This window comes from Urocampus carinirostris, chromosome 2, assembly GCF_059441175.1.
Source record: "Urocampus carinirostris isolate Australia breed hairy pipefish chromosome 2, RoL_Ucar_1.0, whole genome shotgun sequence".
NCBI classification, from domain to species: Eukaryota; Metazoa; Chordata; class Actinopteri; order Syngnathiformes; family Syngnathidae; genus Urocampus; species Urocampus carinirostris.
Genome location: NC_142350.1, coordinates 42,532,744 through 42,547,562, shown reverse-complemented (window position 1 = coordinate 42,547,562; position 14,819 = coordinate 42,532,744).

Sequence of the window (14,819 nt, the reverse complement as noted above, 5' to 3'; positions counted from 1 at the left end):
TGTGAAAGTGGAGTGGAGGAACTTGAACGTTGGAAGATTGGCAGTTTAGGACGCATGTGACAAACTCATGGCCCGCAGGCAAAATGTGGCCCGCTAGATAATTTCACCCAAACCCGACATGTTACCAGTTTGGCACTGATCAATGGCACCCTTGGAGTGTGATTTCAAACCACAGTCTGCATGAGAAAAGGCTACATTCTCTCTCGATCATAATTTAACATCTTCTTGAAAAGAATCATAACCGAAGCCCTGGACTTACATAAAAACACAGTCAGCTTTGGGGGGCTGGGTAACTAACCTCTCTTGTGTTGATGACATTGCTGGCCTGGCAGGAGAAGAACAGCAACTCAGAGAGCTCTGGACACCACATCAACTGAGTGTGGGATGGAAATCACCACAGAAACAAACAAAATTAATAACCAACAACTCTTAAGCCTTAGGGGAAAATGAAATGAAATGAAATGAAATGAAATGAAATGAAATAACCCAAAATGTTGAAAGAGATATATTAGATGAAAAAAACAGAAAATAAATTTGTCTGGAGCCGTGAGAAAATAAAAAGCTATATATAGAATAGAATAGAATAGAACATACCTTTATTGTCATTGTTACAAAATGGGTTAACATATTGATATATATATATACATATGACATATATATAAGCCTTATGATAAATGAAACATATGTTATATCTATGTTAGCTAAATGAGTGTAGCAAATGTGTGTGATAAATGAATTATTCGAGCAAATAATTGATCAACAACTTAAAGTGAAGATGCTCCCCTTTTTTGGACCACCACATTGGTTTGATAATAATTTTATCAGGAAAAGGGATGAAAAAGCTTTTAGTTGCTATGAAGGATGGCTTCACTCAAGTTGAAGTGAATCCTTATCAGCTTGCTATCAAAATGACTAAATTGGATGCAGTGCAGCCTGTAGAGATTGATGCACCATGTGACTACTCTGTTGTGGTATGCTGTTAGGACCAAAACGGAAACAGGACCTAATTGCGTAGCGTTTACCACAAGTCTTATTGAAGAAAAGAGGAAGGGCTGCGCCCGCGATCCGGTGTTCGTTGGTATCACCGCAAACATCACCATCAACCACCAAAAGCTTGAAACCAGTCACTAAACTAACAAACATTCCCTAGTTTAACCCCTTAGCCCGGTTTTGTGCCCTGTTAATCACGAGGAGTTGTATGTAAAAAGTAGAGGTTGTGGTCCTGTTGAAAATGAATGGGAAAAAAATCCAGGATTAATCCAACCTCATTTTGTCCCCGACTACGTCTACTCTCCCATTCTGGCTTATGACTCGTTTCAGACCCCGACCACGCCTTGCTCTCCCAGTCCCGGCTACCAACCAGTTTGTCCGTCCCTGACACCGCCATCGCTCGCAACGGAAGATCCACTTCCGTGTTCGGATCACAATCCGAGTATGAGAGCGACTTGCTCCCCGCGTCCAGTGAGAATTGGATCGCGGGCGCTGCCCTTCCTCTTTCTTTCAATAAAATTGTGAGAAAACGTTACGCAATTGGGTCTACCCTGTGTGCTGGTCGTGACACTGTTAAGTCTGTGCTACAAGGGAAAAGAAGTCAAACGTGGTTTAGTATTTAACAGTTTTTGGCGATCACAATCACTTATAGAGAAAAAAATAACGATAAGAATGACAATAAGGAATCCTCAATGGGAATGCTTTGAGCTAACTCACAAGAAATAAAATGTATACTATATGCTATTTATTGACTGTAGAAAATCTCCTGAGAAAATGTTTGACTACTTAGTTCCCACAATGTGTGACGGGATGCAGACTAATGTAATGATAAATATATAAATCATAGGATTTATTCGAGCAGTAGCAGAGGCAAGACTATCTGTATGATGAACAGTAGCGCTACACCACCAGTGCTATGAATAGTGCAAAGTATGGTGATACAGCTATTTTTAACATAATTTAAGTCTCAATTACAAAGAAGACAGAGTTACGTTTGTTTCATCTTTAAATAATTCTCAGTCGTCAAATGGTACCTTAGTGTGTGACTCTGGTTTGTAGCTCAGTGGAAAGCAACAACCGAGGGATTGTGCTTAGTTCAACCACTAAAACAACAATAGATACAAATTCAAAGATGTTCATGTTTAGGGGCAAAGTTGTCTTTCAGCTGCATGAATAAGCAATCATGGAACATCCGGAAACGGAAAGAAAAGAAGGGCTGACGTGAAGAAGATGCAGCTTGTCACCGCTCCATAGAAGGAGAGGTGCCCCGAAGTAGTTAAAATGTAATATCTCATTAGCTACACCGCTTATCCTCAGTAGAGTCGCGGGGGTGCTGGAGCCCATCCCAGCAATCATCGGGCAGTGGGTAGGGGACACTCTGAACTGGTTGCCAGCCAATCGCAGGGCACACAGGGACAGACAACTCACCCGCTCATTCACACCTAGGGACAATTTGGACCGGCCAATTCACCTGATATGCATGTTTTTGGAATGTGGGAGGAAACCGGAGTGCCCGGAGGAAACCCACGCAAGCACGGGGAGAACATACAAACTCCGCACAGGAAGTCTGGAGCTGGATTTGAACCCACGCAGGAGGTTCCCAAGACATGAACTGTGCCGCACATGCGCTAACCACTGCCCCGCCGTGCTGCCCTAAAATGTAATATCTACTTTACATATTTTTACAGCGTTGGAAAATGTTAAAAGTGTGTCATGTTTGTCCTCTGACAGAAAACCATATTAAAAAAATATATCTATTTCCGTCCCCTATATTTTTCAGTTTGTTTAAAATTTTGGGAAAAGCGCCAGGGAACTACTCGGCAGCCCTACAGGGTTGCCCACCAATGCCCTAAGGTATCATCATCAACCATTAAGTAACCAGCTACCAGTCACAGCGGGCCGTATCAAGTCCGCCAACGGATTTCAACCAGCCCGCGAGACGATGCTGAGAGAAGCATATCGAAATAAAATGAGCTGCTTCTCCTCCAAATATCACCTCCAATTTTAAATATGAATACTGGATGTCGCAAAAGACACGGGCCACTCCAAACCACCCACTGTAGCTGTATATGCTGACTACCATAAATATCACGCAGTGAACATTTGTGGTAATGCCCATCCCAAGTCTTTATTTAAGAAAAGGGGGAGGGGTTTAAATCTCACCACCAACTTTCACAGGCAGTCAGTTAGGTTACCCAAGATGTGAAAAATAAAGAGCCGACTCTGCAATTTTGGTTTTATTAAATCAGCACGTTTGCAGGAAGGAAAACCTTAAGCCATGGGTGTCAAACTCATTTGAACTCGGGGGCCGCACGGCAGAACAAACATTCTCTCGGGGGCCGGACGAGTAGATTAAATAGAAAGAAAAAGGGATAAAAAAATAAGAGAAAGAGGGAGGGAAAAGGAGATAGGGTGGCACAAAGAAAGAAAAAGAGAGGGAGAGCGCGTGAGAAACAAAAGATAAAAAGTTGTGAGAGAGGTGGAAAAGAAAGGAAGAGGAAGAAAGAATCCAAAGAGAAATAGAAAGACAGAAGGAGAGAAAAGAGAAAAGAAAGCGCAAAGGGTAGGAAGAGAGAAAGAGAAAAGAGAGAAAAGGAAAAAAGGAAGTAAGAGCAAAAGAGGTTAAAAGACACAGAGAGAGAAAGAGACAAAGAGCAACAAAGGAAGAGAAAAAGAGAGACACAGAAAGTGAAAGAGACAGAGTGGGAGTAAAGGGGTGGAAAAGAGAAAAAAGAAAGAAAGAAAGAAGGAAAGAAAGAAAGACATAGAGAAAGAAGGAAAGAAAGAAAGACAGAAACAAAGAAAGATACAAAGACAGAAAAAAAAACGAAAGAAAGAAAGCAAGAAGGAAAGAAAGAACGACAGAAACAAAGAAAAACAGAAAGACAGAAACATAAAAGAAAAAAGAGAGAAAGAAAGAGAAAGAAAGAAAGAAAGAGAGAGAGAGAAAAGAGAGAGAGAGAAATAAATACAAGTACAGTGTCTTTGTGTGAGGCACCTGGCTTTGGCAACATCAAGTTGACATATTTCAACCTGCAGCTTGTTTTCCTCTTGCGCTTCTCTGAGTGTTGTCTCGCGGGCCGGATTCAATCCCTTAGCGGGCCTGATCTGGCCCGCGGGCCGCATGTTTGACACCTGTGCCTTAAGCTATACTCTCAGAACAACGTTGAATATTAACACCATCTTTTACAGGCAGGTAGGTCACCCTAGATGTGAAAAATGCACAAGGGAAAAAAGCTGACTAGGCATTTTTGTTTTGCTGGCTAGAAAGACATTCTCATCGCACAGACCAGAACAAGTTTAGCCATGATCACAATATTTAACAATCAGGTATGTCACCTTAGAGGTGAAAATGCCCCCCAAATATGGACTTTTGGTTTTGCTGCATGTTTCAAGGGCGCTTGAGTTGGAGGTCAGTAGAGTACACACCAGCATTCCATATTCCACCAATCACAGCAGGCTTTTCTGGTCCTGAGGCAGCAAAGCAGACCCATACTATCACATTGCTACCACCATGCTTTACTGTTGCCATCATGTTGTTTTTGTCAAATGCTGTCCCATTTTTACGCCAGATGTAATGGGCTGTAAACCTCCCAAAGAGTTCTTTTTTTTCACACTCATCAGTCCACAGAATAATTAACATGCTTTTGTAAAATGTGAGAGGACTCATTCTGTTCTTTTGTGCCTAGGAACTCTCCCATGGATGCCATTTTTGGCCAGTGTCTTATGGTGGAGTCATGAACACTGGCCTTAACCAAGGCCAGCAATGCCTGTACTTCTTTGGATGTTTTTTGAGGTTTGTTTGAGCCAACCTCCCACTCTTGGAGTAATCTTAGTTGGTCTGCCACTGTTTCCAGTTTTCCATGTGTGGATAATGGCTCTGGCAGTGGTTCACTGGAGCCCTACAGCCTTGGAAATGGATTCGTGACCTTTTCCGGATTCATTTAAATTGAAAAAAAAAACATTCTAGAATTTGTGTGAGCCTGGCATGCCAATTGTGTTCTTGAGATTGTGTCCTACTTTACTTTGTCTGACCGAGATTTTTTGTGCCTTAATAAATGGAATCAACATTTAAAAACTGCATTTTTGTATTTCCGTGGATTGTCTCTTTGATATTAAAATTGGTTTGCTGATCTGAAACCTTTTGTGAGTGAGAATTATGCAAAAAACACAGAATTTATGAATGGGACAAATACTTTTTCACGGAACTCTATATACTAAAACAGATTTGAGGGAGAAATCACAATAACCATTCATATTAGGCACACACTACCTGCCACATCTAATTACAGAATCCCCCCCCCCCCCCCGTAGCCACCCCCCACCCACTCTCAATTTTAAATTTAAATGAGGCAAAAATTATTTCTTCCATTTAGAAGGAAAAAATTAAGTCCTTTTCCAGAAAGTTAGAAACAAACCCATAATCTTCTATGCAGTCTAGAGGCAATTAAAATGACTGGGTTTCAAGATGAAATGCACGGTGACTTTTTTTCTGAAAATATGGATTTAGGGAATTGGTTTGGCAACTGTTTTGTTGCTTGTGATTCATCTTTTCGTCTCTTATGGGAGCTTTTCCCTAAATGCACAAACCCTTACATGAAGGACTGATGCAGGTTATTTTGGGCACACTCCAGGATGCTGCAGGGGCCCACCTAAATGCCAGGAGGAAGGTCAGCCATCTTATTTTACAAGCCTTTTTCAAAGTGCTCCACAATTATTTTTTTTTCTCACCAGGGTGGTGATAATGTTTTCATTTGAGATTTAAATATGTATATGTGTCTGTTTGTCTGTCTGTCTGTTTGTTTGTTTGTCTGTTTTGTGTTAAATATGACCACAATCTTTGACAGGAAGTCAGGTATGTTACCCTAGATGGGAAAAATGCCCACAGGAAACATGACATGGCACTTTTGGTGTAGTTGATTCAGCATTTTTTTCTAGAAAGACATTCCACTCTTTCCAGGCTTTTCTGGCATATATTATTAACACCATCATTCACAGGCAGTTAGGTAGGTTACATGGATGTGAAAAATGTTCAAAAAAAGCTTACTCAGTAATTTTAATTTTGCTGACTGACCATTTTTCTCCAAAAGAAATCCCACTCTCCCAGACAAAACGAAATTGAATATTAACGTAATGTTTTCAAGGAAGTGTGGTATCTTACCCCACACGTGAAAACTGCCAAAGAAGGCTGACTCAGCACTTTTGGTTATGTTGACTCAGCAGCCTTACCAAAACATTCTACTCTCCCAGACCAGAACAAGTTTGGCCAAAAGGGGAAAACAGTGTGGGGCCAATGGCGTTGAGTATCAAACACATTGGATATTTTTGGCGCTCGGTTTCCAAATTCCTCAAGTTTGGGGGGACACAATGCATGCGCTCTAAATACAAAATAGCGCAGTGATATCTGAAAACATTTATGATGCCCCTCGAGAGAAAAATGCATTGTTTTTGCCAACATTATTTATATGACACATGAGCATGACAAAAATATTTAGAAAAACGGAAGGTTTAACGGTAACAAATTCAATATTCATGAAATCACGATACGTCAACTTTTTCACGCACAAATCAAGTCCAGAGTTTACACAGGATTTTATGTCCCTACAAAACAGTTTCTTTCCGTAGTATCTGTGTCATTCTCAGGTGGCACCAGAGTTACTTTTGTCCTTGAGGAACGAAGACAAGCGAATACAATTTGGTCCATTACCGCGGGTACGACCACTGACAACAAGGCAAAAAGGCGACCCTTCGACTGTGCTGCGATCTGGCACTATTTTCCACAGTATGGTTGGCACTGTCGTCTAAAAATATAGGGTTTACATATTACGCGACACGCAGTTGTCATTTGAGTTCTCTTTTGGAGTAGTAAATATGCGCTCGTCTCCCAAATCGCTAACTCTGTGATGGTTGCTAGTTTGAATGGTCAAATAAAACGAAAACTTGTGACTCAGGCAACTTAAAGGAGAACTGATTATCGTTTCAGTTATGGGGAGGCACGGCGCCGCTGGCATTCTGTTGCTAAAGGCGTCGATGCCAAATTCCCCACGCTGTTGGAGCCAGGTGCTGCCCACTCTCTCCTCTACTATTTGCAATTTTCATGGAGCTAATCAGCTACACGCCAAGACATTAAGATAATGGGAATGTTGTTTGCTCAGCACAGCAGGGACTGTACGACATCACACACATTTGTCATTTCAGTAATTGTATCAAAACGTATGTGATATATCCTTGTCAAGTCAAGTCATGTTTATTTTAATAGCCTTTAATAACAAGGCGTCTCAAAGGGCTGCACAGACTACACAGACCAATGTTCCCTCTAAGCTGCGCGCGTGCGCAATCGCGCACTGCCCGCACATTCTCAGCGCACGAGAAAATCTATCCAGTGCAATGTTCCCCATAAGCTGTGTGTGTGCGCAATTGCGCACTGCCCAGAGCTTTTCCACGCACAAGAAAATCTAGCCAGCTCACAAAAACCAGGGCTCGAAATTGCTAATTAAGAAGCGAATTAAGTCAAAGTTACAGTGCATGAAGGTAAAAATACACGGGTTCCCCTGACCCTGTTTTCTAAATGCGGTATTTTGAAGCCGATGACGAAGGAGACCGAAGTTGAGTAAAGTCAGTAGAGTTTCTCGAGAACCCGCTTCTTCGGCTCGGCTCACTAAAGAGAACCGGTTCTTACGGGTCCCAAACGGCTCTTCAGGTTGTTTTTGCTTCTTTAATCCCTACACGACCAAATATTATGTAAAATTATGCACAAAATGATTTAAAGGAAGGGGGAATAGAACAAAAAAAGAAAAAAATACCAAAATGAAAAAGTAGTGAAAAGCTGAGAAAAAAAAGGAAATATTCAGAAAAAAGCCAGAAAAAAAAAAAAGAAAGAAACAAAGGAAAAAAAGGAAATAGAGAACAAAAAGAAAAAAAGTAACAGCTTGGAAAAAATAAACACAATGAGATTTGTTTTAAGAGAATAAAAAATGTTTAGAAAAAAACAAGGAAAAAGAAGAAAAGTTTGTGTTGCATTCAAATAATTTCCAATTATACCAAGTGAATCTTGTTGCCAACATTGTACTTCCACTAAAAATGTGATTAAATACAGTTGTGTATCGTGCAACCGACTAAATAAGCCCCCAAAAATGTTAGTATTATGCGACAAAAGATACCAGGAAAAAAAAGAAATGGAAATCTTGTAAAAGAATTGTTGTAAAAACAAATGACATTTGTAGGCCGTACAACCTTTGCAAAAATACATTAGTCAATTCATTCAAAAGTTAAAAAAAATGTTGCATTGTCGAAAACTGTATTTGATGTCAAGTTTTGGACATGTTTGATAATGACTTAGTTGCCACACTTGGGATTAATGTTGCTCACTGTTGTTTCAAGCGTTGCTCACTGACTTATTGGAAAATTAGAGGGAACATTGCCACAGACTATTGCAAACTACAGACTATTATGACACCATCCCCTGATCTAGAAACCTTGAGAAAGGACTGCACATGAGGTCATCCCCCTTCCAGCATGACCAGGCTGCAATGGATGTTGCAATACCAATTAATACACAGATATTGTGAACAGGATCATATGGGTCATTCATAAGCTAGAGAATATAAGTGTGTTTTAAGCCTAGATTTAAACAGTTCCATTGAGGTTGCAGATCGAATCTCAGGGGGCAGAGCATTCCACAACACCGGGGCCCCAATGGAGAACGCTCTCAAACCTGCGGTTCTCTTCATGGCTCTTGGGATCACTAGTAGACCAGCATTTTCAGAGCAAAGGTCCAGCTGCAGGCTCTTGATTTTTGACTTCGGGAGACGGGAGAGTAGTACAATACAGTAATCAGGATGGGAGGTATGAAACGCAAGAATTATCTCTGCAGCACTTCGGGACAGCATAGGACTAATTTTAGCAATGTCTTGAAGATAGAAAAAAACTGTTCTAGCAATATTGCTATAGAACTATTTTATGACAGGTCAGTATTTTAGTGCATTGAACACTGTAATACTGTGTTGTTCTGTTATGTAATGCAAGATTTTGCTCTAAAAGGAGGGTCTTCCTCTGTTTACGATTTCACAAAATGAATCATAAAATCACTTCCAGAGGTTTGTGTCATTCTATCCGCGAGGTTGTGTTTCCTAATCATGTGCTCGGTAGTGAGTGTGTATGCGGTAATTGAGCTATGCACTAGAAGCTTGTAGGTCGAACCAACCGCAATATCGAAGTTACGGACACAGGGGATAGCGGTTGAGGCGATGAGCCCTTTTTCGTTACTCTCACAAACACATTCCCACTCACATACATAGAGAAACACGCAAACACTCACAGGCAGACACTGAGGGGCCTGTCTGGTTCTGTCCCTGCGGCCTCATTATCACCGATGGCTTTGTCCTCAGCTTGCCTTCCTGCACACGTTTGCTTTTGCCCGCGCGCTCACGTAGCACTCACACAAATGCACTCTCACACACACACACAAGGCAAGCTCTATCTCCCCATAGTATGCACTCCAGCCCAAAGCATACATATTAATGCCTGGACAGGGAGGCGGTGGGGCTAAAGGGGAACTATGGTAGATGCTTGGGTGTAGGAGACAATGACAGAATAGAGAGCGCGGGTATTGAGCGAATGAAGGGGGGGACACAATTTAAAGAGACAATTTCAGCTGAAATCAATCCTGCAAAAAATGTAATCCTCATTAAGAGGAAACCTTTGCTCAGAAGAGATTTATACTAACAATGTTTTGTACATACATAAGCTACACCTGACTATTTACCACATGTGGCCACGTTGAAACATGAAAGACACTAGTCCTCTGCTGTATCACAATCTATTTTTTGCGGTTTCGGTTGTTAATCATGAATTGTGTTCTGCATTCTGATTGGCTAAAACAGTGTATGTATGCACAATTTTTTTTCCATTTTTCAAAATGCTCTAGACCCCAAAAAGCAGAGGAAGATGCTCTCTATCGCCAATAAAATTGGAATTTCAACCAGCTAAATTGTATCTGAAGCCACATGCGGGTCTTTGGCGCGCTCTAGTGGCTCCCTGTCACTTTTTCAAAAAAAGTATGATGATGGAAAAATAGATGGTTTCTGTAGGACAGAACCATAAGGGGGCAGCACAGCGGCGCAGTGGTAAGCGCGTGTGCACAGTTCTGAGGTCGTGGGAACCTCCTGCGTGCACTCCGGTTTCCTCCCACATTCCAAAGACATGCATTTCAGGTGAATTGGCCGGTTCAAATTGTCCCTAGGTGTGAATAACCGAGTGAGTTGTCTGTCCCCGTGTACCCTGCGATTGGCTGGCAACCGGTTCAGGGTGTCCTCTGCCCACTGCCCGGAGATGGCTGGGATGGGCTCCAGCCCCCCGCGACCCTAATAAGGATAAGCGGTACAGCTAATGAGATGAGATTAGATGAGATGAGAACCATGTTTTATGTTTTCATTCATAATTTCATAGTAAAGAAATCATTTCTACACAAACATTTAAAAAAAACTACTTTTGTTTACTAAACAAACAGTTGAGCCTGTAAATTAGGTTTTGTCATGGTTTGGGGCCTGCAGTCCTTGCCCTTCTCGGAGAGATGGCAGCATTGCCCCATTTTTTGGCCTTTTCACTCTCCACTCCCCATTCCAAGTGTTCCTAAATATCATGAATCACCCTCTACTATAAATACTGCGGTCTTCCTCTATATGATGCTTGACCATCAACGCCATTCTTCCCAAGACACCACTCTCGAGGTATTCGTTTTCCATTTTCCTCCAAATATTTTTCTCAAGATATTTCCCCTCAAGACAACCTCCTCAAGTTTCTCCGCCAAGATTTTCTTCCTCGAAAGTCCTGGTCTCACTCTCCCTTCTCAGTAGTGAATCTCACATTATTATCAAATAAACGTTCCCTGTTGGGGTTCAAACGCATCCCCGTTTTTCGACTCCATGTTTCCTGCGTTTGGGTCTGTCTAACATTACATGACAGGTTTGCTCTTGAGTTATAAATGAATATATAAAGGCTTCCACTTTGTGGGTTGTGACTGTGCAGACGTTCAACCCCTGCAGAAAATGAGAGATTACTGTATGTGTTTCAGTTCGGGCCACTTGCTTTTGTTACCCCTGAAAACGTTTCCATCGCTCCAGTTCTTCCTGCTGCTGATTCCAGCATCTTACTATCAATTCAACAATGCGAAATTTACGTGCAGCAACTCTGCTTCCTTCCTTATTGACCAGCTCGATCCTTTTAACTTGAAAATTGCGTCATGTGCTTTTCTTGTTGCATTTTTCGCGATGAAGGTCCATACCCGTCAACCTCCACGGCTCCATCCCCTTACAAACTGTCATATTTTCCCTTACAAATACAAAATAATCTTACACCATATTTTTTCTCCAAACGTGTTTATTTATGTAGCTTAACATGTTATACTGTACATGTGTTTTCGTGATATCATATATATTGATAATTAACATTTTGTTGTGATATACTGAGTTGCTTGACATGAATGAGGTTTATTATAAAAAAAAGTTCAAAAATTAAGTAGCTTGGATGTTCACTGTAGAAGGACAAAATACATGCAAATACAATTAAGTAGAATTTTCTTATTCAAATTATGAATTCATTTTCTGCATTAAATTATTGTTGGTAATATACTGATTAAAGGGATAACCACAAACCTGTCTTTTTTCATTTTCTCTTTTTATACTTCCTTTTTTTCTTAACTTCTTTACACAACATAATAATTCTTAATATAATGCATCCAAGCAAGTGAACCGTTTGAGAGCCGGCTCTCTTCAATGAGTTGAGCCAAAAAAGCCGGTTCTCTAAAAAGAGACGGACTTCCTTTCACTACACAACTAGCACAGAATGATGCATAATGGGAAATCCCCAGGCGGCAGACGCATGCGCACAGTAGCATCAAACGCTTGCTTCATTTGCAATGAAAAAAAAACATACCGAGAGAGAGGCTACCGCGGCCAACTCGTTTGACTTGATTGATTTGCCGTTTCGTGATAGTCAGTGTGTACTGGATGCTACCCATAATTGACATATTTGCGTTTTTCCGCACAGATTTTCTTGTACGTCGTACACGTCTTAAAATGCATAATAAATGTACTTTGTATGGCAAAAACGTACAGGTTGACAGGTCTGAAGGTTGGTTCACGTCATTTCTATTTTCTTCTTCTATGGAGTTTATGGGTGGTTGTGATTTGCCTCTTCCTCGACCCCACCTGCCCCACTCTCACCTTTTCTGCTCTAGCGCCCCTGGCGGCCATTACAAAAAATACACAAATTAGCCGCATCTCTGCATAAGCAGCAGAGTTGAAATTGTATGACAAAAGTTGCGGCTTATAATCCAGAAATCACGGTATTAGGGGAAAAAATATAACCGTGTTTCACTATTTTACCCTGATAACTGCTCTAGTAACGCAGAAGAAGATTCCAGTACAGAAAAGGATAACTTATGAAGTCTGACATGTAAAACTAAAAATATTGTACGTATAAAGAAACCACTGAGCACAAACTGGTTAAAAACATGTCAAAAAAGCAAGGGTGCTGTCTAAAAAGTGTGTTTGTTTATTTAAAAGTTAAAGATGAAAGTATCGTATGTATTTTTCATAGTATGAAATAACATTTTTAAAAGGAGTCTTAAGCGTCTGCCAACATTACTTATATAATACATAACAGTAGCAGGGGATTTGACGTACTTTATTTAATATTTTCCACGAACTCACGATATTTAAACTTTTTCACCCACAAATCGAGTCCTAAATTTATACATCCGAATTAAACAGCAGTGGGAGTTATCTATCAAAAATGTTCCAGTTCTCAATCTGTATCATCGGAGTCATTGTCAGGTGGCTGGAGTTTCCTTTGATCCTCGAGGAACGATGACAGGCAAATGCAGTCTGGTTTGTTACGGCGGCAACCACCAATAACAATGACACAAAAGACGAGTTCTCTGTCTGTAATGCATTCTGGCACTATTCTCCACTGTCGGAGTGCCTAGGTGCTGTTGTCCAGAAATTTAGGGCTCACAATCATTCGCATTTTCTCCCAACGCAAATATGTGCTTGTCTTTGTAATCGCTATTTGACGCAGCGATAGTCGCTATTTTGAATAGTCAGATGATCCGAAAACACGTGATGTAAACAATGAGGAGTAGAGCTGAAAACGTCTAAAGGTGTGCAGGGGCAGTGCGCCGTTAGCGTTCTACAGGCAAAGGTGGCGATGCCAAATCCCCTGCGCAGTTTGTGCCAAGTGTGCACCGGGCTTAAAGGATGTCTATGTAGGTTCAGAATGGTCCATATAATTAAAAGCAACATCATTTGATTCACAGTGTACAAACTGAACACAATCCAATGTTAAATGTCCTTTTTTGGACTAAATCAAGTGTAAACTAGACAAAATCGAATCAAGCCCAAAATGAAATGTCCAAAAGAGGTCTAACATTGAGGGTAGAGCTGGCCATTTGTTTCAGTTCCTCTGTTAATCTATCAGTCAGTGTGGCTTTCTGTCAGTCCGTCAGAATGTGTCTTGGCAGGTCTCTGGATCCATCATTATTGACTGTCAAATCTCTATTAATGATTTAGCGTTGTGTGTGTGTGTGTGTAGTCGTGTTCATGTTTGTGCATAGAGCCAGAGGCTATCTTGTCCAACGGCAGAGACAGATGCGGCAGAGAAGCTGCTCTTTGCCTTCGGACCCCTGAGCCAACTCCGCACACACCTCATTCGCATAGTGAGAAGGCTAACACTCACCAGGCGTGTCTTTTGCATGCATACATGAATTGGTTTGTTGTGCTTCTGCTGTACACATTAAGGTTTTTAGTAGGGATGGGCAATTTTGGTAAATACAGGATAGTATGGATCGATGACGATAATTTTTGCTAGAAAATGCCATGATCAATGAATAATTGAACCCAATTTACAATTTCGATAAACACAGCACAAAGATTTTAGGCACTAAAAAGGTTTCATTTTGTAATTACATTACTTTATTGCAAACTTTCAAAGTATATGACAATAAATAGAAATATTACTTTTACGATTGTTGTAAAACAAAACGAGTCGAACCAAAAAAGGAGATATAAAATGAAAACACAAAAAAGTATGAGTATAAATAAAAATATTTATATCAATGTCTACAAGACAAAGAACCTTCCATTGCGCAATGTTTTAAAAATGGACCTTGCAAAAATGTTAGGATCTACAAAGCAGAAGTCAATGGAAGGAGACCAAGAGGAAGGCCACGATTGACGTGGAAGAATGCTCTTGTTGGTGATAGAAAGGAGTGGAGAAGTGTTGTGAAAGGATAGTGGGATTGTGGACGCGTTCTTAAGGATGGGCTGGGCACCCGTATGATGCGGCAGGGGTAAACCAGTGAAAGCTGTCGGGCCCTGCCGTTGAACAAAAGAGAGTGTTGTGTCACCCTGACCCGAGTGACATGGCCGCTTTCTGGTGTCCCGTTTCATCTGGAGGGACGAAAGCATGACCAACTTAGGTGCAGAGGTGCCTAACTTGTTTGGGTGTTTGGGCAATTGGGTTGGCCATAGTCCAAAAATTTTTGTGTGTGTTTTTTTTGCTATTTTTTTCCCTTTTATTTTCTTTGTTATTGTATGTGTTGTCTTGCTGTCGGTCACTCCTCTTGAGGGATATGACCAAGGTAGATAGATAGATAGATAAATAGCAAAAATGTTATCAATTGTCTCTCTCTGTTGCCATTGTAACAACGGATTTACAGGTTTTTGTTCAGAAACAGTAACATGTCTACATTTTTTGAGGCAGCTTGTTGCTCTCTTTTTTCATGTGTTTATATAAAATTGTGATATTGTCATGGTAGCAGAACACTTTAC